Raw genomic sequence first — 22,515 nt, forward strand, 5'->3', positions numbered from 1 at the left:
GGCAGAGGGGATGCGGGGAAGAAGGTTCCAGGGGTCACTAGGCTTACCTCACCCGTCTTCGCCTCCACCTTCTCATTGCTAAAGGGAGGAGAGAGAGAGGGAGAGAGAGAGCAAGCGTGTTCCACAGGCCAGTGGGTAAATTTTTAGCTGTTTCTGGGGAGTCTGGCCCTGGCAAAGGGCCTTCCTTGGGACAGGCCGACTGCCAAATCGTGTCAAGGGCAGAGCATCCCGGGCAGTTTGAAGAGCTGCCGTGTGCTAGAGAGTTCAGTGCCCCGGAACGTGGGCCCAGGAAGGAATGCAACTCCACCCTCCCGTTGGCCCTATTTATAGGTCAGCACACCGAGGTCCAGAGACAAGAGGCTGCTGGCCCAAGGTTGCACAGTGGGCTTGTAGCCCAGCGGGACATCAGATCATTCTGGAGTCAGCCATGATCTCTGAGGCTGGCCAGCGCCCAGTGTTGGCAGGCATCCACGTGGCCACGGACAGTTTGTACTCACGCTGCCTTGCCACCAACCGGGCATGGAGGACGTGGCTTTCTCCTTGTTCCTGTGCCTTTTGTCTGGGAAGCCAGGGCGAGAGCCAAGGTCCTGGGCAGTCAGAGTCGGAGGGGGCTGGGCATGACATCTGTATCTCTGGCCGTTTCTCCACTTCTTTGGTTTCTGAGGCTGGTGCGGATGTTTAATGCAGGAAGAGAGCAAAACTGGAGCGAATCGGGGCGCCTGGGGGGCTCAGTCAGTCAAGCGTCTGACTCTTTATTTCGGCTCAGGTCATGATCTCACGGTTCATGGGTTCGAGCCCCACATCGGACCACGTGCGGGCAGTGCAGAGCCTGCTTGGGATTCTCTCTGTCTCTCCCTCTTTCTCTGCCCCTCCCCTGCTCACGCACGCTCACTTTCTCGAAACAAATAAGTAAACGTGAAAAAACACTGGGACACCTGGGTGGCTCAGTCGGTTGAGCATCCAGCTTCCGCTTGGGTCTTGATCTCGAAGTTTGTGAGTTTGAGCCCCATGCTGGGGTCTGTGCTGACAGCTCAGAGCCTGGAGCCTGCTTCAGATTCCCCTCTCTCTCTCTCTCTCTCTCTCTCACACACACACACACACACACACACAAATAAATAAACATTTAAAAAATTAGAAAAAATATATTGGGGCAGTGGGGGGCACCTGGGTGGCTCAGTCGGTTAAGTGTCTGACTTCAGGTCAGGTCATGATCTCGCAGTCTGTGGGTTCGAGCCCTGCGTTGGGCTGTGTGCTGACTGCTCAGAGCCTGGAGCCTGCTTCAGATTCTGTCTCTCTTTCTCTCTCTCTCTCTCTCTCTGCCTCTCCCGTTTGTGCTCTCTCTCTCTCAAAAAAAAAAAAAAATTGGAGCAAATTCGAACAGTTCTCAGGATCTGGTCATGGAAGCAAAGGAGGATGAGGTCCCTGGAGCTCTGAGTATCACAAACAGCCCCATCAAATGTCCCGGGAAAGCCGGTCACACTGGCTCAGAGCTCCTCGACGTACCTGGGTGTGGCACAAAGCACCCTGTGGCATCACTGTCCGTGTCTGTCTCCTCGAAGCTGTGTGCTCCCCTGCCCTCCCCTCCCCCCAGCGCCGGGCACAGAGTTGGCTCAGCACCAGGAGCCGCTGCAGACCTCTTGGTGGCTGAGCGAGGGGTGCAGGGTGGGAAGGGACTTGTCCGACGCCAGCCCAGCCGAGCCTCGGGAGCTCCCCGGCTCTCCTGGCTGCTTCTCGCCTTATCAAGTAGCTTCTCCCAGGTGCCAGAGAAGCTGCCGGCTGACTCCGAAACAGTAAAACCTTCAAGGCTTTATTAGGTAGAAATATACGTGCGGTTCCCGTTCATAAAATGCGTCTGTCACGGCCCTGCCGACTGTGGACGGATTGTTTGCAGACCTTCCCAGGTTATCACCCCCACACTTAGTAAACACACGTGTTAGGCAAATAATCTTGGGAGGCCTGCACGTTACTGCAGCTTGGGAAGGAAGGGACCCGCCTGCTGGCACATTTCATAGATGCCGCTACCTTATTTATTGTCGATGCGAGAGGGGACCGGAGCCTTAGCGGGTGCCAAGCGTGTGGGAACCAGGCAGGCAGGGGCTGAGGAAGAAAGACGAAGATGTGTTGAGCATCTGACCTCCGCCCCTCTTGTTTTTCTGGTCGTGGACCTAGCACCTCCCAGATAGGAATGACAGTTCTTCGGCGAGATTGTGATCACGGTCACGGCCGCTGCCGGGAGCGCGCACGTTGTATCTGAGGCTGTTCTCAGGGTCGGACTGTGGAGCATCTAACGCCCCGTGGGATTCCTGGACAATTGGCGTTGGTCTTTCCGAGCCCTTGTTTCTCTTCCGTGCAGTGGCCATGATGATAACAGTGAATGATAATCAGAGCGTTTCTATCCTCGGGGCTTCCTCTGGGTGGAGACCCTGTGCTAAATAAGGACTTTGCGGGGACCGTTTCATTTCATCGGAGCAACGGCTCGATAAAGTAGTTGCTTTTATGGTTCCCATTTTACAGACAAGGAAACCAAGGTTTAGAGAGCGTTGCTTCCTGCACACGAAATGCTTCCAGATCGCAGCTTCAAACATGAGCCCTCTTTATTTTGCTCACGAGTCCAGGGCTGCCTGGGCTCCGGTCGGTGGTTCTGGCTGGAGGCCTCCCATGAGATTGCATTCAGACCGTGGCTGGGGCTGGAATCATCTCGAAGGCTTCCTCGCTCACACGTTGGCACCCAGGCTGGGAAGATGCACACGGCCTGGGGACATGGGGAGGCTCCTCGGATCTCTGTGTGGTCTTTCCAGCACGGCTGGCCCGGCGAGCCCGGATTCCTACATCGTGACACAGGCTTCAGTGTGAGTTTCAGGAAAGAGCCAGCTGGGGGGGAGGGGGGGTCTGTCTGTACCTCCTTGTATGGCCCTGGCTCAGAAACCACACAGTGTCACTTCTGGCATATACCCTGCTCCTTAGAAGCAAGTTCCTGAGGCTCCCACGTTGGAGGCATTTGGATTCTGTCTTTTGATGGGGGGGGGGGAGCGTTGGGGTATTTGCAGTGCGTGCTAAGCCAGTGTAGCACAGGGTAGACGATGGGCAGTAGAGTGTGACCTCGGCAGTCAGAGCACATCCTGTCACCCTCAGACATCTATAAACAGTGACCACCTTGCCCCGTAGGAAGCCCCCACACCTTTCCCGTTCGCCTGTCAGGCATTCCCCCTGAAGAAGCAAGCAGAGCTGTGTAAGAGCGTCTGCTCCTGTGGTTCAAAGAGGTGCAGGTACAGACCCTGCTGCGGTCTCCCTCGCCTCGCCTCCCCCCTGCGTCTGACTCCTGATTTCAGCTCAGGTCATGATCTCGCGGTCCCTGAGATCAAGCCCCAAGTCAGGCTGTACCCTGACCGTGTGGAGCCTGCCTGGGATTCTCTCTGTCTCTCTCTGTCTCTGTCTCTCTCTCTCTTCCTCCTCCCCTGTCTACCTCCCCCTCCTTGTCAGTCCTCCCCCTGCACTACCTAGTTCTTCATTCCCCGTGTCGCAGGCCACTCACCTCTCCTGGACTGTGAACTCCAGGCTCTTGTCTGTGTCCCTTGGGCTGGTACCCACACTGGGCACAGAGCATCCCCACTGCCCCTGGGCCTCTTTTCTCTCCTGGCCCTTCCCTGGGGGTGGACCCTCCTTATGAGAAGGGACTTCAGCAGAGGCTGCCCCACCCTAAGCCTTCGAGCAGTCACCCCATCTGGCTTCTGGCTTGTCTCTGGAACCCCTCACTTCATTTTTCCCTGAAAGCTTGAGAGAGGAGGCTTCTTCCCCTGCCCTCCCCGCCCAGGCTGCTGCTGGCGCGTGTGGGGTGGCAAGAATCAGACACCCCCGGCCAGCTTGTAATCGCCCTCTCATCCATCTAGAAGCTTCATCGAGCACCTGCTCTGTGTCAACAGGACCTCTTGGGTCTCTGTCCTCCTGGAGCTTAGAAGGGCACAAAAACAGAAAGATCAACACATGCATTTGATAAGCGATGGGAGATTTGTAATCAGGAATCAGCATTTCACGGAAGCCAAAAGCGAGCGGGGCAGCCTGGCTTCACAGAGGAGAAACGGTCACAGGACGATCCGCAGCAGCGGCCGGGACACCTTCTTTCCTGTCCGTCTGGAATGCCACGTCCCACCACCTGGCGGTGCCCACCCCCGCCCCCACCCACCCCCGGCCGTCTCTTCCTGCTCCTTGGAGCACATGGCCGAATAACGCCCACTCCAGAGCGGCAGCCTCAGCCCTGCAACCGTATGACCGACCTCCCAACTCGGTCCTTCTGCTGGGGCCCCGGATTCCCAGGAGGGGAACCTAGCGGCCTGGATGGGGTGCGGGGTGGGGGGCTCCTCTTGTCTAAACAGCTGTGGCTGAGCAGGTGCCTCACGAGGTCTGCGGAGCCGGCTCCGCGCGGAGGCAGGTGGGACGGTTCCCCAGGAAGGGCATGCCTGGGGTGGGGGGAGGGGGGAGGCGGGGGAGAAAGATGGGGCAACGTCACAACACCCTGCCTCAAAACCGCTTCACTGCGGGGTCGTACTTGCCGGCCTTTTGATGGACAGAGGCGAGGAAGTTTGTTTAATCGAAGACTTGCGCGAGACTGCCAGAGTTGAAGTCGCCCCGTGTTCCCACCACGGTGCAATAAATCATAAGAAAAACAGGGCGACGCCTGGTCGGCTCAGTCAGCAGAGCGGGTGACTCTCGATCTCTAGGTTGTGAGTTCGAGCCCCACGTTGGGTATGGAGATTACTTAAAAATCAAATCTCAAAAAAAAAAAAAAAATAGGAAGAGCCTCATGCTAGAATTTTCGAAATCGGTTATTTTTAATCAATTCATTTGATTAATTTTAACTCGTTAGCCAATCAGCGTGCATGGTTCTTGGTGTTTTCATTTTGCCAAGTGCTTCGAAGACTTTGGTCGTAGACCTGAGGTGGTCTGGGGACCCACGGGCATTAAGGCGTCTGCAGAGGTGACTTAGCCGTAACAGCAGCACACTTTGAGCGGCGGGAAGGGCTGACACATGCCAGCCCTGGGCTCCGAGCCTGACGTTCAGTCCTGAGTCTCTACAGGACACTGTGGCTGCTCGCACCTTGTAAGACGGACGTGACGCGGCTCAGGGAGGTCACCTGTCTCGTCCAAGGTGCGCAGCCAGTGAGAGCAGGAGTGAGATTTGATTGCAGGTTGTTGACTGCTCAAAAAAGGGTCCTTTTAGATGAGGGAGATGGGTGGAGTCCCCTCATTTCGAGCAAAGGCAAGCTGTGATGTCGGGGTGCTCATGGCAGAATATACCAGCTGTTCAGAGACCGTAAGGTGTGGGGGGGGGAAGGCGGCGGGGCTCGGGAAATTTCCCCAAAGAGGTGTTGGCTTAGGCAGGCCTGGAACAAGACAGAGGCATCCGGGCCAGGGACGGCCACAGAGGCACGGACACAGCTCGGAGCGAGCGTAGAGAGCCCAGACCGGACTTTCCTATCGGGGCAGAGCAGGGTCGGGCTACGAGGAAGCCACATGATCCAGGCTGGGATTTGGAAGGGCAGCCCTATCACAACTATCACAACGTGGAGATTGAACCAACATTTACGAATCAGAAATCTGTGCTGGCAAACACTTTGAAGAGGGCAAATGTTTGGCGAATGCAGATGCACTCAAATCGACTGATTTCCGAAAACGCGTTCCCGTTTGGAAGGTCCCACGTCTGTGCCGTCTGTGGAGCTTGAGTGGAGCCCTGTCTGTTACCACCTCCCCGGCTCCAAAGACACCACCAGCGTGGGTGGGGGTGGGGGGTGGGGGTGACCTCGAGAGTGGACTTCACGTTGATTCCTTTCTCCAAGAAAACACTGGCTTTTAGAGTTAACTCCCATCCTCTTCCGCAAGTGTCCCCTGACTCCCATGGTCAGTTTTCCGTCTGAAGCCCTATCACGGGCACAGTCAAGTTCAGCAACTCTGGGTAAGTGGGGCAGGGCTTAATGGCCCGAAATGACAGATGAGGCTGCCTTGGGAGCGGGCCCAGGGTCACACAGGTGGGGCAGGAAAATGGACCAGGGTCTCTCTGCTGCCAGGTCTTAACCCCGGAGGACTTCGTCCCCTGTCATTATGCAGGACGTGCGCAGGGGGGAGGGATTTTCCAATCTCAGCTCTCTGGTGTCCTGTGCCCTTGCCGAGTGCTTCTTCCTTGGGCTGCATTCACAGAGCCACAAGCTCCGTGGCTTGAAACAACAGAAACGTCCTCTCCGGCTGTTCTGGGGGCCACAAGTCCGACATCAAGGTGCTGGCCCCTTCTGAAGGTTCTAGAAGGAACCTGTTTCATGCCTCTTCCTGGTTTCCGGAAGCTGCCAGCAATTTCTTGGCGCTCCTGGGCTTGTGGCTGCACCCCTATAATCTACACCGCCCCCCCATCTTCACGTGGGAAGATGTCTCCCTTTGTGTCTGTGTGCCTGCCTCTGTACAAACCTCCCTTTCCTTCCTCTTGCAAAGACACCACCCATTGGATGTAGGGCCCGCCCTAATCCAGTACAACCTTTTCTTAACTCGATTACATCTGCAAAGATCCTATCTCCGTATGAGGTCACAGGTCCCAGCGGTTAGGACTTGGGCATAGCTCTTGAGGAGACGCAATTCACACCGAGAGACTGCGCCGGGGCGGGCCCCCCGTGGACCACGCCCTCAACCAGAAGGTTCTGTGAGCATTAGCTCTATCAGCCCATGGGGGGGGTCTCGCCCATCCCCTACTCAGGCTGCCTTGGCACATGCCCCCCACTGGGCTCCTGTGTCCTCTGGCCCCTCTGCTGAGATGGCCGTGAAGTCAGCTGCTGCCAGCTTTGAGCTCATGGGGGCGGGTCGTGCTGCTTTGGCATCTGTTTGGGATGCCGCCCACATAGGGGCAAGTAGGCGGTGGCTTGGGCACATTGCGTGTTCTGGGGAGCAGGGCCACCCCCGGCTGGATAATAGCATCCTCCCTCAGGGCTTCTGACCGCACCTGGCACATTATTCTGCCAGGTATCATTCCGACCTCGGGGCGGCCAAGGGACAGCCGAGTCTGGGAAGATGGGGCAGAGCTTAGACGTTTGGGCGGTCTGGTTCCTCTCCCCCCGCAGACCGCAGATCTCTCTAGGGCAGGGACGTCTGGCCATCTCTTGTCTTCGCTCCAGCACGGTTTCAGACACGTGGCAACTGCCCCGTGTTTTCGGATTTGGTCACCATGTGGCAGGCCTGCAGTGACTGTGGGAAAATGTTCTCACCGCAGGAGCCCAGAGGGAGGGAAACAGGCACCCTCTCAAGAGTTTTGCTAAGGGTCTTCTGCCAAGGGCGGGAGGAGACGGGGGGGGGGGCAGCGGAAGGGGTAGGACGTGGTGCAGGAGCTTGGGCAGGGGCAGTCTGTCCTGCGGGTAGCACAGAAGCCACCCTTGCAAGGTTAGGTTCGGAGGATGGGGATTCAGGGTCTCGGCAGACGAGGTTCTGGGGCACTGTGGGTGGGCACGGCTCCAGCAGATCTGAAAATATCAACTGCCTGGACCTTTCAGGAAACTTTTGTTGCCAAGAAGAATCTGGAGTGGCTCAGAGCCTGCAGAGAAGGGGCCGTCCTGCACAAACTCCCTACACAAATCTTTGAGGACATAGATCTGCCCTCTTCCGTGAGGGACCCTGATTTCCCAAGCTGCCTGAATGCTTCCCGAAGGCTGGGCCGGGGCAGGCGGGGGGGGGGGGGGGGGGGGGGCGCTTCCGAAAGACCAACAGGACGCCCCCAGCTGCCCCAGAGATGCAGAGCAGCGGTGCAGTTAAGACGATGAGAAGACCCTCTCGTTGCCTGAGGCATCGCGCTTGAGCACCGGAATTCTGGGAGCGTTTGGAACATGCTGAGGCCTGGGCCCCCTCGCTTTGCCTTATGGTTCAGCTGGTCTCAGATGGGGCCTGGGCACCGATACTTTTAAAAGCTCCCCACTGACACTGCTCAGGGCTGGCCCGTCGGTCGCACCACTGGGCCCATGTGCCTCCTTGCTGGGCCTGGCTCATCGTTGGAAGACGGCTCAAGGCGTGGCCTTATGGACATGGTGCCTGTGGTGGGTCTAACGCCGCGCCTTGCACACAGACGCCCTGGCCACTCTTGATCCCAAGTAGGAAGCTGATTTTGCCATATGTGGAGGGTGTTTGAGGGAAATGGGCCTCCTTTCGGAGAACCCGGTGCCATTTCGTCATCGTCTGCCGTGCACAGTTCCTGTTAACAAGCCGCATCTGAACAAGGGGTTGGGGACCTCTAAACGAATTAGACGCATTAGACAAAGTCGTGCCCTGTTTGGAGCCCCGTGTGCTTGCCCCCCCCCCCCCCCCCCCCGCCACCCCGTCTCAACCCAGGGCGGCAGGAGAGCAGGGGAGGGAGAGCGGTGTTCCAGCCCCGCGAGGGACGGGTGCGAGGCAGACGGGGACCGGGCGTGCAGGCCTCGGGCGGCAGTCGTGATCACGGAGACATTTTTTTTTTTTTTTTTTTTTTTTTTTTTACCTTGGTGTAAACCGTTTTCAGTCGGCCTCGAGAGGAGATTTGGAATCCAGCCAGTGACCTTCTGCAGGTGCTGAGCTGTGGGTCTATGGATTATTCGGTTTTTACATTAAAAAAAAAAAAAAATCCCTAAGGCCATGCCGGAAAGAACAAGCCTCTCACGATTGATCTGCTTCTCTCTGCACCATTGTCAGCTTCAGGACCTCTTCAGAGAGGAGCTGCCGGCCCCTCAGGGAGCCTCGGGTGGCCCTGGCATGAGGTGCAGCCAGGGCGCAGGTGTAGTTAAGGCGGAGGACGGCCAGAGGACCCAGGCGTCCAGGCATCCTCATTCGGGGCGGTGTGGGGTGCTGTGTGGCGTCCCCTTTAGGCGGACTGCCCGACCACGTGCGGCCGTGCCGAGCTGCGACGTGGATCAGGAACGCTGTCCCCTCTCTGGGAGTCGGGTCAGACAGCAGCATCTCTAGAGATTCCTGGCAAATGCTGGCAGCCAGCCAGGTACGTGCGGGGAGCGCAGAACCAGCCCTGAAAGCAGGCGCGGGTCAGAGGAGGCTTCCTGGAGGAGGGGACCTCTGAGCTGTGTCTCCAGGAGGGAGTAGCAGTCAGCCCCCTGCAGGAGGACAGTCCGGGCAGGAGCAAGGGCTCTGTGTTCTCACCTGGAAGAGAGGCACAGAGGCGGGATGCTGAGCCCGGGGCGAGAAAGACAGATTTGCATGCGGGTTTGCTTTGGTGGGAGACGGGCTGGGACCCCAGTCAGGCCGAGCGTCCAGAGAGCTCGGTTCCAGCCAAGTGCGAGCGTGTGCCTGCATTCGGTGCGTGTGCACGCGCGTGTGTGTAGGGGTCCGGGTGGAGGGCTGTTGTAGGATGAAGCGAGCCAAAATCCAGGCAGCGGGGTGGTCAAGTCAGCTAGTCCGTATGACTTACAGGGTGGCTCCCAGTACATGATCGTGCGAGGTCCCGGGGCCCAGTGACCCGCCCCCCCGGGTCATGGTTCCCTAAACCTCACATTTTTACAAAGTGAGAATTATCGTCTGCATTCACCAATGATTTAGAATCCTCACGAGGTCCCATCCGGGGCTCAACCGAGCCTCTGATCTGACTTCAGTGACACCGCTTCTGTGCCCCAAACCTTCCACCTGCTGTTTGCTCCTCTGGACCACTTCTCTGCTTCTGCTCCTCTTTCACATCTTAACTCAGCCTCCCGTTGGTTGTCCCTCTGGGCAGCTCTCCTGCAGATTTCCCGTTTCCAGAAGTAGCCACGCAAAGTGGCCTTGTCCTTGCTGAGTTCCTTGCAAGCCGGCCACGAGCTTCGTGCACTTAGCATGGTACCTGGCCCCGGACAGGTGTTTAGTAAAGTATTCGTTACATAAATCAATGAATTGTTGAGAAGGCCACAGGTCAGTGGGGTTAAGAAATGTTCCCAAGGTCACATGGCCAGCAAGTGGCAGAGCTGGCCTTGAACCGTCTTTTCTGTGGCTCCCCACCTGTGGGCTTTGGGGAGCACACCCAGCCTCCGCCGCCCTCGCCAACCCGAACAGTTCTGTGGCCAACGGGGGGAGAAAAGGGGCTCAGAGACTGGTCTCATGGAGGGAGGGCACTGGATGAGCCAGGCACAGTGTCAGGGCCCGGTTTGGGCTTTGTGGGGAAACTAAGGCAGAGGTCCAGAAATAGGCATTGGGCTGGTCCAGCTAACTGGGGAAGTATGCAGGCCTTACTCTGGGCCCAAGGTTCCTTCCAGCCCCATCTCCTGGGACGAGGTACCTCCTCCCCTGTTTGGCTCAGAATAAAGCTGGGACTTCTGGGAAAGGCCTGGGGGAGTCCAGAGTCAAGCCAGGAGCTGCACCGCGCCCTCCGGCCTCCATTCTGAGCCTCAGTTGTTCCTCTCTTCACGGAGACATAGAGCCTCTGCAAGCATTTGCTCTCCCCTGCACAATAATGTAAGCAACAGAGAAGCAGTCTGAATTTGCTGGCAAGTAGTTTTTAAAAAGTGCCCAGCATCCCCAAAAGGTGTATCCAGACATGTTTTCCATTTGCAAAACCAAAAATACTAATAATAATACTCGGTCATGTCCATATAAGGCAGCAGTAGAGACCTCTACAGTTTGTAAACACTTGGCTAGTGCAGAGAGCAGAATCTCTTTCCAGGCTCTCTCTGGGAAGCCTTCCTCACCAAAGCTCCCCTCCCATATGCTGTACCCTGCTTAGCAGTCTCTAAAATAGTCGTCATACTTTATGTCCTGATTCAAGTTCACTTTTACATACATTTCTTTAAATCGCTCTGTGTGGCATATCTTTTTATGCAACATTTAAAGTTCTTCTCCAATCAGTGTTTGCACATTGTAAGGCAGGGGTAGGCGTAATAAAATACCTGATATATTTTGAGTGCTTACTTTGTGCCAGGCACTGCCCCGTGGATATTACTCATATGAATGCATTTAATCCTTAGTGCAACCCTTTTCCACTTTCTGCATGAGCCAGGATTCATATCCAGGCAGTGGATTTGTCACCTACACACCATAACTGTGGATGTTCTAAAGCGAAAAAGGAAGATTTGACTCCTCCTTTGCCCGTCCTTTTTTTTTAAGTTCATTTATTTTTGAGAGAGGCGGAGACGGTATAAGTGAGGGAGAGGCAGAGAGAGAGAGATAGAGAGAGAGAGAGAGAGAGAGAGAGAGAGAGAGAGAGAGAATGCCAAGCAGGTTCCATGCTGCCAGCGCAGAGCCCGATGTGGGACTTGAACTCACAAGCCGTGAGATCATGACCTGAGCAGAAACTAAGAGTCGGACACTTAACCAACGGAGCCACCCAGGTGCCCCTGCCTGTTCTTGTTTTTATTGAAGTGCTTCCATCCGTTACTTTTTAATCTTGAAATCAGTGTCTTTCTCCATCACCCTTTCGGGGTACTCTGTCACCTCATGTTGTAAGAAGAAGTGATTAGTGCCCTAGAGTTTTTCCCTTTCCTCTTGCCTTCGGCATTGTGCACCTTCTGCATTAGGGTTGACACTGCATCGGACTTGGTTATATTTACATCCTGTCCTGGACTCTCTACCATTTGCTTTGTCCAGAGCTTGACTCTAGGAATCAAAACTGCTAGGCGACGTTGGTAAAGTGACTGCTGTATCAGGAGTGTCTAATGCTATGTTAAACCATGTGTTGGGATTACATTTCCTTCTCCAGAGATCAGTTTAACAACCCCTGGATCGCTCAAGGCACAATGTCCTGTAACTGAGTCAAATGCATTCTGTTTGTTTGCATTCCATCCTTTGCTTAAAATCATTCCATTTGTTAGTTTCACTGGTGTTTGGATTATGCAGGATTGTGTGTGTGTGTGTTTCCTGGAATTTTTAATTGCCTTTCTTTTTTTCTTCTTGCTTCATCTATCTTTATCGTATTCTTCCTTTTTTCATACCACCTGGTCTGTTGAGCTCCCCGTGTGTGTGTGTGTGTGTGTGTGTGGGTGTGTATGTGTGTGTGTGTTGTTTTTGATTTGTTGTCCTCTCAAGACCCTCTCTGTTCCTGTACTTGCTCTGCACACCTGCTCGGTAGAGGTCATCCTGGGCTCATCCTTCATTGTTTTCCTCGGTTGGAGCTTCCTAAGAGAAAAGCTACATGGCTAGTAAACCGTCAGAAAATGTCTGTATTTTATATTCACACTGAAGGTAGATTTCCAGGTTCAAAATCATTTTCCTTCAGAATTTTGAAGACTTCGGAGCTTTCCATGTTGCTGATGAGAAGTCTGATTCGAGGTCCTTTGTAGCTTTTCTATTTTCTGTTTTTCTTTTCTGGCGGATTTTAGTAATTATTCTTTATCCTTGACATTCATATATTACATGAAGATACTGAGGGGGGAGGCCCCATCCCTTCTTCCAGATACTTAGTATAAGCTGAAGATGAGACCTTGAACCCTGGGAGATCCTAATGTATTTGATTTTTTTTGTATCTCCATTTTTTTCCCATTCTGCATTTCTGAACCCTTTATTTGTTGGTTCTTCTACCTTCCAGAATGGGCCTACTTACTTCTGCATTTTTCTCCTGTTTTCTCATTTCACTGCTGTTATACTACTTATTCTAGATTTTCTTGACTTCATTTTCCAGTCCACCTTTTTTGTTTGTTTACTTTTTTTAAAGTTTATTTATTTGGAGAGAGTGCACGTGCAAGTGGGGAAGGGGCAGAGAGAGAGGCGGGCAGAGGATCTGAAGCAGGCTCTGTGCTGACCGCAAGAGCCCGATGTGGGGCATGAGCTCACAAACCGCGAGATCAGGACCTCGAGCCGAGGTCAGACGCTTAACCAGCTGAGCCACCCGGGAGCCCCTGTTTGTTTACTTTTAAAGAAACATTTTTAAAGCACGAGTATTTAAAAAAAAATTTTAGTGTTTATTTATTTTTGAGAGAGAGACAGAGCATGAGTGGGGGAGGAACAGAGAGAGAGGGAGACACAGAATCAAAAGCAGGTTCCAGGCTTTGAGCTGTCAGCACAGAGCCTGAGCGGGGCTGGAACCCACGAACCATAAGATCATGACCTGAGCTGAAGTCGATGCTCAACCAACTGAGCCACCCAGGTGCCCCTAAAGCACGAGTATTTTTAATTTCTAAGAGCTTTTTGCTTATTCTCCAATTGCTCCTTTTCTTAGAATCTCACTTTGTTTTATAGTTGTTAACATACTGAGTAGTGAAATATTAGAGTTTTTGTTTGTTTGCTTTCATTCATGAATTATTTCCTTCCTCTCTAAGGTCAGTTTTTGTGTTTATCTTGATCTTTGTCTCCGTGTTGCTCCTTTCCTCGTGTGCCTGCTCATCCAGAGTTGAGATAAGTTTAGCGGCTTTTGGGTTTCTTCCTTGGCCAGTAAGCAATCAGACTCAGAAGGACTGAATCGTTGGCCAGGGTCACACAGCAGAAATGACACAGCTGGTGAACCCCAACCTTTGGATTTCTGACCTGCCCCCTTTCTCCTGGCTGTTCTGCTTCTCAGCAGCATGAGGATACTTTCTTTTCAAACCTGGCTAACACCTCTCGCCAATACACTGAGCCCCCGGCGGGGCAGGCCTGGGTCCTTTCATGCCTAAATGCCCTTCCTCCGGCAACCGTACATCTTGGAGGCTTCTGGGACTCTCCAGAAACTAGTTATTCTATTCTGCTGCTTCTGACTTGCTTCTCAGACTGCATAGCCTGATTTTAGGGTTTGGAGAGACAGACAGCAAATTTAGGGCATCCCTCCTGGTGCTTTGTACATAGTAGGCCCTCAGTATCTGTGTTCTTCCTGAAAGACCTGATTGACTTTAGGTAGACGTTAGGCCCAGATCCATCTGCTTTGCTGATTGTATGAAGACCGGAATTTTCCGCAAATCGTACGCCGTGGGACAAGTGTGGCCCTGGTGTGTCAGTAAGAGGACGAGTGATTTGATTCCCCAAAGCCCCAGAAACACCAGTTCCAAAGGGAAAACGGAGGCTCCGCTAAGCTTTCTGACTACTACATTCCCCTTTCAAAATTCAGCAGTTCTCTTTTAAAATTTTTGAAGGGTAGGGGCGCCTGGGTGGCGCAGTCGGTTAAGCGTCCGACTTCAGCCAGGTCACGATCTCGCGGTCCGTGAGTTCGAGCCCCGCGTCGGGCTCTGGGCCGACGGCTCGGAGCCTGGAGCCTGCTTCCGATTCTGCGTCTCCCTCTCTCTCTGCCCCTCCCCCGTTCATGCTCAGTCTCTCTCTGTCCCAAAAATAAATAAAAAACGTTGAAAAAAAAAATTTAAAAAAAAAAAAAAAATTTTGAAGGGTAGAAATAACATGTTAATTAGATCCAGCAGAGGGGTTAAACCACCAGCAAAGGTTAGAAACTGCCCCAAAGTGTAGTGGCTCCAGCCCAAGATTAGCCTCAGTGGGTCTCCCCAGTCGGTGGACGACTGTCCTCCGTGGGGTGATGTGGGGACCCGGGCTCCCTCGCCTCTGGCTCCTCCACACTCCGGATCCTCTGACATCCTTGTTGTCATCTGTTCCGGGCTGGACGAACGGCAAAGAGCGCAACTTGGCCGCGGGCCTGCCCACGGCTCTCTGCTCATACTCCTCCGTCAAGACCTCAGCCACGCAGCCACCCCTAAGTGCAGGACAGAAAGGGGGATGTCGCTGGGTTCTGTACCAGAGGAAAGTGGGGTGTGGATTTGGTGGGACGGAGTGTGAGGAGCAGAGAGAGAGGGAGACGCGGAATCGGAAGCAGGCTCCGGGCTCCGAGCTGTCAGCACCGAGCCCGACGCGGGGCTCGAACCCACAGACCCGTGAGATCGTGACCTGAGCCGAAGTCGGACGCTCGACCCGCTGAGCCACCCAGGCGCCCCCTCCAGTTCAATTTAAAGATGGGGACAGCGAGGCTCAGAAAGGGGGAGTGCCGTGCCTGCCGTCACACTGCTGGCCAGTGAGCAGACCACGTGTGCTCTCCACGCCCCATGCAGGTGCAGACCCCTTTTGGGTCTCTCTTTTTCCATTGCGACCGGCTTCACATTTCCCTCCCATCTGTGTCCGCTGCCCCAGTGCGAGATTTGCCGGGATCCCTTGTGCTTCTGGGGTCGTCAGGGGGCCTGCAGCCCCATCCTGAGATGGCTGCTTCCCCCCTGCCCGGGGTCCTTTGCCAAGGGTTCGCCACAGCCCCCAGTGAAGACCTGGGCTTGTCCCTTGCAGGACAGGAGAGCCTCCAATCGGGGATGTTATGTGAGGAGCCCAGGATGCTCCCTGGCTGCCTATGGAGGGACACCCAAGAGGGACCCCTGGGTCCTGGGGCGCGGACTTCCACCTGCATACAGGATTCCAGCAGGTGTGTGACTCCAGACAGGTGTAAAACCGAAAACGTGGGCTAAACATTAACCGTCGGTACTCCGGGTCATCTCCCCTCACCTTCCGCTACTGCAGACTTTCTCCTTTGAACGTTCCGACTTGGCGACGGCAGAGCCACTCACGACAGTCCCCCGGCTTCGGGGAGCCCCTCAGATCTCACGCAGGAGCTGAGACGGAGGCACTCACCGGGAGTTGGTCTTCATCCTGTGTTTTTCTCGTCTACCCAGCTAATGTGCACGGAATCTTCCCGTAAGCACAGAGCTGCCCGGGGCCAGGGGTGCGGGGGACACAGAGGCGGTTAAGACCTAGTTTCTGCTCTCAGCTGGGTCTTAGTCTCTGCACGCAGCAGGAGTTCGGGTTTCTTGGTGGAGCCGGCGAGGGGGGCAGGGCACGGCCCCGGTGGGTGGGAGCCCGGGACAGCAGGGGATTTGCCACGAGGAGGCCTGGGTGGCTTGTCTGATGCAGGGCACCGTCCCTGCCTCGTGCATGGGGCTGTGCCGGGGAGTAAATGAGCCAGCCTGGGCAGGTGGCAGGTGCCGAGGACACAGTAAGCGGTTAATCCACGCGGGCCGTTACCACATACGACGAGGTGGCTGAGGATCCTAGCCGTTTGCTGCATTTCCGAGTGCTGTCGGCATTAACAAACGGTAGCAAAAGGGAGGGAAGCAGCGTGTGCTTGTAAGGGGTCAGCCCGCCGGGCCCAAATCCCCATTTCACGGATAGGCAGACAGAGGCTCATGGAAGGAAAATATGGCTTGTTTAGGTGAGACAAGAATGACGGCATGTGCTTTGCAAGTGCTTTGTGATTCCTTCTTCCTTCCTTCCTTCCTTCCTTCCTTCCTTCCTTCCTTCCTTCCTTCCTTTTTCTCTCTCTTTCTTTCTTTCTCTCCCTTTCTTTCTTTCTTTCTCTCCCTTTCTTTCTTTCTTTCTTTCTTTCTTTCTTTCTTTCCCTTTCTTCTTTTCTTTCTCTCCCTTTCTTTCTCTCTTTCTCTCCCTCTCTCTTTCTTTCTTTCTTTCCCTTTCTTCCTTTCTTTCTTTCCCTTTCTTTCTCTCTTTCTCTCCCTCTCTCTTTCTTTCTTTCTCTTTCTTTCTTTCCCTTCACCTTCCTCACCTGTCTTTGAAGAGCATATTTTTGACTTTCTTTTTTATTTCAGTGATCATTTATTGATTCTCTTTTGTTTTCTACAATAATGCTGGAAATGGTAGGAGGCGATCAGCCAAATGACCAAGCGGCGGTGTCTGGCTGGGCTGAGAACTTCCCCACTGTGGGCGCCGACAAGAGCCTGCTTACGGGAGGCAGTCGAGGATTCGGGCAGCCCCGAGGGGCTCCAGCAGAAAGGTGGGCGGTCACGCAGCAAGACTGCTACACAAAGGGTTGAGGGTTCCGTGAGTGGCCGGACAGGAGGAGCAGGGGCGAGGGGTTCTCCTCATGCATCGAGACCTCCTTCCGCAAGCACTTTCTGAGTATCTGCTGGGCATCAGGCCTCATGCAGATGGTTCGTGGGATCGAGCCCGTGTGCTTGGATCGAGTCAGAAAAAGTAAGTTATGCAAGTGTACAATGTAGGAGTTCGTCCAGCAGATTTGAGTGCGTGGCAAACCAAGGGTTGACGCCCTTGGCTCCTGGCCGTGCCATTGTGAACAGATCACATGCCCCCAGTGAGTCACAACTTCCTCTTCTGGAAAATGGGCACTTAGCGCATTCATTCGGAAACAAACTGTGTCTACAGTACTCTTGATGCTTTGTTCTTGGCGTGGGGGCTCCCTCGGAGGACATGATTGCTATCGTAGCTTATCTTCAGCGTGGCGAGGAGTGGTCAGGCCGTGATCAGCCCTTTGATGCAAATCAAGTAGGGCATGTGCATGGTGAGTGAAAGTGTCAGGGGGCGCCTGGGTGGCGCAGTCGGTTAAGCGTCCGACTTCAGCCAGGTCACGATCTCGCGGTCTGTGAGTTCGAGCCCCGCGTCAGGCTCTGGGCCGATGGCTGGGAGCCTGGAGCCTGCTTCCGATTCTGTGTCTCCCTCTCTCTCTGCCCCTCCCCCGTTCATGCTCTGTCTCTCTCTGTCCCAAAAATAAATAAAAAACGTTGAAAAAAAAAAAAAATTAAAAAAAAAAAAAAGAAAGTGTCAGGCCTTTATCCACAAGGTGGCCAGCAAGGCTTTCCTGACGACGGGAGGTCTGAGCCAAGCCTGAACACCGTGAGAGAGCAAGTGAGCACAGAAGTTAGAGCAACGTGAATTCCGATAGAGGAGATAGCTAGTGCAAAGGCCCTGGGGTGATATTTAAAAAAAAAAAAATAGAGGGTGCTGGTCTAGTTGGTGCAGGAATGACTGAGAGAAAAAGGAGGAGGAATTTGGAGAGGCAGGCAGGAGCCGCAGCATGTAAATTTTTTCAGTGATGACACTTTGTAGCAAAATCCATTTAAGCTATTTTTTCCCCCCTGTTCATTTTGGACAAGTATTGGATCAAAATTGTAACCCTGACTTTCCTCGGTGTGTCAGTAGCAGTTTCTGCAAAAAAATGCTATCATTCAGATGGATGCGATTTCCAGTCTGGACACAAACACACTTGGAGAGATCCATCTGCAGAGATGAGATTTTTGTACCTCAGGAGTGGGTAAAACCCACCCAGCTGTCTGGTTGTGTTGAAAAAATCACATTAAAATGCAGATGTTCCTGAGTAAGTGAGATGTTGATGGGTACAGCCCTCCAAAGAAAAATATTCATGAAATACACACTATTGAGCCACAGCTCACGGGCTGAGTCATTTGCTCAGCAAGATGGGAATTGCTAAGAAATCTCAGTTATAGGAGCTATTAGGAAACCCTGGGGTCTCCCCAGTGGTGTTTAGACGTGGGGACTCACAGGCACTGGGGAATCATGGGATGGGCTCCTTAGAAGGACTTTCTGGCCACATCCTTTCCATATTTCCAGTTGGACCTCTCACCATAGACCTTGGGGAGAAGGAATAAAAACCGATGCCTCCCTGGGGCGTCCAACTCTTGATTTCGGCTCAGGTCATGATCTCACGGTTTGTGGGATCGAGCTCCACGGCGGGCTCCGTGCTGACAGCGTGGAGCCTGTTTGGGATTCTCTGTCTTCCTCTCTCTCTCTCTGCCCTTACCTCACGCTGTCTCTCTGTTTCAAAAATAAACATTTTTTTTAAAAAATCTGATACCTCCGTATTGCTCAGGGAGGTCCCACCTCCCCTCATACTCGTTCAGCTTCTCTTTCTGATCTGATCAAAACCTTCAAGTGAGACTTCTTGAAAAAGAATTCTCCTTTCCCTTGTGGGACTTTGGAAGAAAGAGAAAACAAAAGGGAACGTACATTTTCTTAGTAAATACCCTTTATGTGCCTCATTGAGCCATAAAGCGTGCTGACAGAGAGCTAGGTAAGCGTTACCCCATTTTGCAGACAAGGAGATAGGTTCAGGGATGAAAGGAGGAAAGTTTGTGGCCACCCGCCAGGAAACCATAGAGCAGGGCCCCTGGGAGCGTGGGCCCCGTCCGAGGCGTGGGTTCGAATCCCAGCTCCCTTCCACCTGCCGGCTGGGGGACCGGCCAGGGCAAGTCTGTCCACCTTGCTGGCCCTGCTTTGCTCATTTATAAATGTGAAGACCGGCCGCACCACCCCCACCTCATTTGTTGTGGAGATTAAAGTTGCCAGTGGGTTTGAAGTGCTCAGATCACTGCCTGACCCCCAGGAAGTGCCCAGTAGCCCAGAGGCTCCTCGAACTGGCTTCCCAGCATCCGGGTTGCTCGGCCAGCAGGAAGGGAGGTGTGTAGGTAGCCAAGCAGGGCTGTCCGTGTGAGGGACGACCAGACCTGAAATGCAGAGACTTTGCTTGATTCCTGGGATGTGCAAAAGACTTGTAACTGAGGTGACTGGCCCTCCCCCCGTCCCCTAGTCCCCATACACACAGACAGTGACACGCAGGGACATAATCCCAGACATAGCCAGCTCAGTCCATTTTCCGGCTGACATGGGGCTCATCTGATTCCCCAGGGAACCATGACTCTCACTTTACAAATGAGAATGTTCATGATCTTTGCTGTTCCGCAGAAGGCTCTGGCTGCCTGTTTATCGGATCTTGCTGGGAGCGCTTGCTTCTGCTTGAAGAAGAAAGACCTTTCCTTCAGGCTCTCGAACACCAGCCTCTTTCAGCCAGGGTCCTGTTACCTACTGGTATGTAACAGACCGATCAACTTAGTGGTTTGAGACAGAAGTCGTTATTATCTGTCGCGGTTCTGGGGGTGGGTGGGCTCAGCTGGGCGGCTCTGACGTGGGGCCATCCTGTGCTGGAGCTGAGGACCCCCCCGCTGGGACATCTGGTGGCCGGCTGGCCTCTGTCTCCACGCTCCTCTCCAGGTGGCTCGCTCGGGCTTCTTCGTAGCAGGCAGTCCCGGGGTCACCGGACTTCTGACCTGGTGACTGGCTCCCCCCCGGAGCGGTGCGCTCCGAGAGACGGGAGGTGCAAGCGGCCAGTCTCCTAGTGCTGGGCCCAGAGACTTCCCAGGGTCACCGCCACTGTGGGCTGTCACCCACGGGGAGGGGACACAGATGCTTGCGTCTCGATGGGCGAGGGTGGCAGGCTTGTTGTGATCTGTAATCACCACAGCTGGGGAGGAGGCGTTTGGCAGGCTCTGCGGGGTCTGAACGCCTTTGACTGCTCACTCCCATGGGACCTAGCGTCTGCTGAGTCCCTTAGGAAAGGAAAGTTCGGGAGCCTGGCCTGCCACACCTGGAGACAGGCTGCGTGGCCCAGGTGATTGGCTTAGACTGGGATCTGCCTCTTTAGGGAGCTGGGGAAAAGCCCATCTGGCACACACACTGAGACCAGACAAGCCAGACGGCATGTAGGGTCTGTGGGGCACCGGGCAGTGGAGGACACGCTGAAAGATGGAGGACTAAGGAGCAAAGGAGCAGGAGAGGCGAGGTGAACACAGGCAGGACTCAGGAAGGCAGGCAGCCTGACCCTTCCCTCCCACCCCCCACAGCCTCAGGAGCAGAACAGCTGGGGCTCTAGAGTAGGGCACTTGTCCCTGGAGGGTGGGGGACAGGCACGGAAGTCAACAGCCCAGACCCAGGGTCGCCAAGCAGGCTTTTGGGACAGGAACTCACAGAGCCTGCACAGTCAGAAGCTGGTCCTAAAAAGAAAGCCACAGATGTGTGCTGACAGAGCCTGGGTATGATTAGCTCCCAAACACAGAATCCGAAGTGACCGGAACCCGGGGCCCTTGAGACGGAGCTCCTGAATGATGGTGGCTTCGGATCCCAACTGTTTCTAAGAACCACGGTGGGCAGGGTCTGCAGGGGGATCCAGGGATTCGAGAGAACCCCACAGGGCCTAACTCTGGACCCCTTCCCTTCAGGATTCTGGTTCTGGCTGAGGATGTTGGGCAGAATGTTCCAGAAGTTCCCTTAGGTTCTGGGGATCTCTCTGTAACCAAGGAACAACCTGGGACCTGAGACCAAAGGTCCCTGGAAGCTCTGGTTCAGAACTAAGACCCCTTAGCATCTGTCCCCCTGCCTCCCCCACAAAGGATTCACCCTGAAACAAATCCTAAGTGGGGCCCAGCAAAGGCCTGGTGGGTTGGCATGAGTGTTAGTGGAATAATTGAATGATGAATTTAAACATGACGTCTTAACTGATGAATGGATAAAGAAATTGTGGTTTATACACACAATGGAATACTACGTGGCAATGAGAAAGAATGAACTATGGCCTTTTGTAGCAGCGCGGATGGAACTGGAGAGGGTTATGCTAAGTGAAAGAAGTCATACAGAGAAAGACAGATACCATATGTTTTCACTCTTATGTGGATCCTGAGAAACTTAACAGAAGACCATGGGGGAGGGGAAGGAAAAAAAAAGTTAGAGAGGGAGGGAGCCAAACCATAAGAGACTCTTAAAAACTGAGAATAAACTGAGGGTGGATGGGGGGTGGGAGGGAGGGGAGGGTGGGTGAGGGGCATGGAGGAGGGCACCTGTTGGGACGAGCAGTGGGTGTTGTATGGAAACCAGATTGACGACAAATTTCATATTTAAAAAAATAAAAGTAAACACGGCCTCTTATGTGCAAACAAAGACACCGAGCTAGACTGGAAAGGTGTAGAAATAGTTGAGAAGGTTCCCCTCACCCAGCTTATCCTCAGGTCCTCAGCGTGCATGACCAGAGTGAGGTCACCAGGCCCAGAAAGGGAGCCTTGTACGACACGACCGACTGAACCACACACCTTGTCCAGACGTCCCCAGGGTTTCCGCTCGTGTCCTTTTCTGCCCCAGGACCCCATCGGGACCCCACAGGGCTTTATTCTTAGCTGGGTGTCCTGGTCCCTTCCCGTCTGGAACGGTTTCTTGTACTTTCCTTGTTTCCCACGGCCCTGGTGCTTTTGGAAAGTGCTGACCAGTTATTTTGTAGGATGTCCCTCAGTTTGGGTTTGTCTGAGGTTTGGGCTCGTCAGGAGTGGCTCGAAGGTGTGCGTTCTGGGCAAGAACCATGCCTCCTGCCAGGGGCGGGGGTGGGGGGTTGGTCATGGTGTCCGTGTCCTGTCACTCTGATGATGACCTTGATCGCTGGCCGGGATGGTGTCTGCCAGGCTCCTCTACCCTCAAGTCCCCATCTTTCCTACAAATTCCTTGGGAGAGGTACTTTGAGACCATGCAAATCCGGTTTCTCCTTAAACTTCCACCCGTTAGTTTTAACATCTGTCGGCGGATCTTGTCTCCAGCAGTTACTGTTGCAAAGTTTGCCTAATGGTGATTTTCTTAATTCCTGCTTTCCTTCCACATTTATTGCTTAGAAATTCTACTGTAAGAAAGAACTAGCCCTTCTCGCCCATGTGTGTATTTATGTGATTATTTCCATCAGTATAGACCCCCGGGTATTTCCTTTCTTCTATGAATTACAATCTGATACGGTGGTTTTTCATTTTCTGGCTCAGATTGTGTCAGACTTGGCCTAGTATCAGGATCTTCTTCAATTTTGTGCTCGTGTTTTTGGCCCGCCCGTGCCCCCTTGTCTTTCCGGGGGCACATTCTTGCTTTCTCGAATCACAAGGTGTTCAGGGTTCGGCTTCTGTTTTCCCCTCCCCAGCCCTACAATCAGTCCTTCTCCAAGGAGCCCTGGGTCCTGTCCCTGGAGCAGGTGCCTAGAAACCAAGGTCTGGAGGCCGAGTGTGCTCATTGCTTCTGGGACGTCACTGCTTTTAG

General features: G+C 53.9%; 1 protein-coding gene across 4 annotated transcripts in view; it reads left to right on the forward strand.

The window, feature by feature from the left end:
- Positions 1-22,515, forward strand: part of TUNAR (TCL1 upstream neural differentiation-associated RNA) — a 48,714-nt gene that overhangs the window by 10,539 nt on the left and 15,660 nt on the right. The window contains exon 1 of one of the 4 annotated variants that reach the window (XM_058740216.1): positions 16,543-16,642. The exons of the other annotated variants lie outside the window; for them this stretch is intronic. The gene's annotated coding sequence lies outside the window, so the exon portion shown is untranslated. Of the gene's footprint in view, positions 1-16,542; positions 16,643-22,515 lie in introns of those variants that run through there. 4 annotated transcript variants of the gene reach the window in all.

This window comes from Neofelis nebulosa, chromosome 7 (genome assembly GCF_028018385.1).
Source record: "Neofelis nebulosa isolate mNeoNeb1 chromosome 7, mNeoNeb1.pri, whole genome shotgun sequence".
Taxonomy (NCBI): Eukaryota; Metazoa; Chordata; class Mammalia; order Carnivora; family Felidae; genus Neofelis; species Neofelis nebulosa.